This window comes from Anopheles funestus (genome assembly GCF_943734845.2).
Source record: "Anopheles funestus chromosome X unlocalized genomic scaffold, idAnoFuneDA-416_04 X_unloc_79, whole genome shotgun sequence".
Taxonomy (NCBI): Eukaryota; Metazoa; Arthropoda; class Insecta; order Diptera; family Culicidae; genus Anopheles; species Anopheles funestus.
In genome coordinates, this window is record NW_026045208.1 from 75001 (window position 1) to 76420 (window position 1420).

General features: G+C 49.4%; 2 non-coding genes across 2 annotated transcripts in view; both read right to left on the reverse strand.

Moving 5' to 3' along the window:
- LOC125774080 (large subunit ribosomal RNA) overlaps positions 1-217 on the reverse strand; it is a 4179-nt gene extending 3962 nt beyond the window's left edge. Inside the window, exon 1 of the ribosomal RNA XR_007420582.1 lies at positions 1-217. This exon is cut by the window's left edge and continues 3962 nt beyond it. This is a non-coding gene — a ribosomal RNA (large subunit ribosomal RNA).
- Positions 218-926: 709 nt separating this feature from the next.
- Positions 927-1084, reverse strand: LOC125774087 (5.8S ribosomal RNA). The gene has a single exon (XR_007420586.1). It is a non-coding gene; the product is annotated as a 5.8S ribosomal RNA (ribosomal RNA).
- Positions 1085-1420: the final 336 nt, after the last annotated feature.

Here is a 1420-nt window from a genome sequence, read left to right on the forward strand (position 1 = left end):
AGCCACCTTCAAGTTGAACTTGAACTGTTTGCACCGTGCATAGTAGATAATGGTCGTTCCAGTACACGGAATCGGACAGGTGCAGTTACACACCGTCCCTACGTGCTGAGCTTCTCCCGTTTCGCTCGCAGCTACTCAGGGAATCCCGGTTGGTTTCTTCTCCTCCCCTTATTAATATGCTTAAATTCTGGGGGTTGTCTCACATCACTTGAGGCCTACAACAAAATCAGTCACATTCCATTCGTTTCGAACCCGGGGCATAGCGAACCAATATATACGCAACAACACTTCACACACACACACACACGGATTGGGCAATTTACGGTCATTTTTGAATCAACGATGGCCCCCCCGAGCACGTTGTCCGAATATCACTCCAATAAGGACAACGAGTTCCGCTCGGCATCGTTTTGATTCGATCTCTCAACAACAACTCTCGGTCGACTTGGTCGACTTGGACCCACGATGTCTCCCCCCGAGCATGTCGAGCCAACTGCACCACTATTGTATTGGACAACATGTTCCCCTCGGGCATCGATGGGTTAATCATGCACCACTATTATAAAACCCTTTGACGTTTTCCCCCAAGCACGTTGATCCAGTATTACGACGGATACGGTCAACGAATTCTTGGACATCAAAGAGGTTTTCGATTGAATTTCCCCATGTTTCACAACGTACTCTTAGCGGTATCCTACGATACGTCTCACTCTATTTGTGTGTGTGCGCGTTTACGTGCGTGCGATTTATGCGGTTCACCCCTTTACTTTCAGCGCCCTGCGGTCCCAACAAAGGTCCCGAGCACGCCATTATGCACAGTGTGGAAGCGTGTTTCCCCCACGACACTAGACGGGCTGCTCGCCATAGTGTTCTATTGTGGCACGCTCCACCCTGAAGTTTGGTTTGTTGTATATCAAGGAATTGATAGGCACTCAAGAATGTGTGCATCGGCCGGGTTTAATCGTCCGACGCGCAATATGCGTTCAACTTATCGGTGTTCATGTGTCCTGCAGTTCACATTGTGACGCGCATTTAGCTGCGGTCTTCATCGATCCATGAGCCGAGTGATCCCCTGCCTAGGGTTTTATAGTAAGGTTCCCAATGTAACACAATCCCGGTGGTACGTCCAAAGACTAACTTTCTGACTAAGTTGTCTTTATTACCCAATAGTCCCAGGCCTTGTGACTTGTGGCTCATGTCTACGCCCATGGCCACCATTCGCTAAGATAGTTTTGAAGTCACTTTGAAGGCCCAGGAACAACTCTCTTAGCACATCGGTTAACCTGGCGCCGCAGTCAACTCATGTGCTTGGATCGGATCGAGCTATTGAGTATTGGGCCTGCATACTCGCTCATCCGTATCCTTTGCGTACCGCCCCATGGCCCTTGTATGTCTGCACCACAGTTCCTGTTCGTTCCGT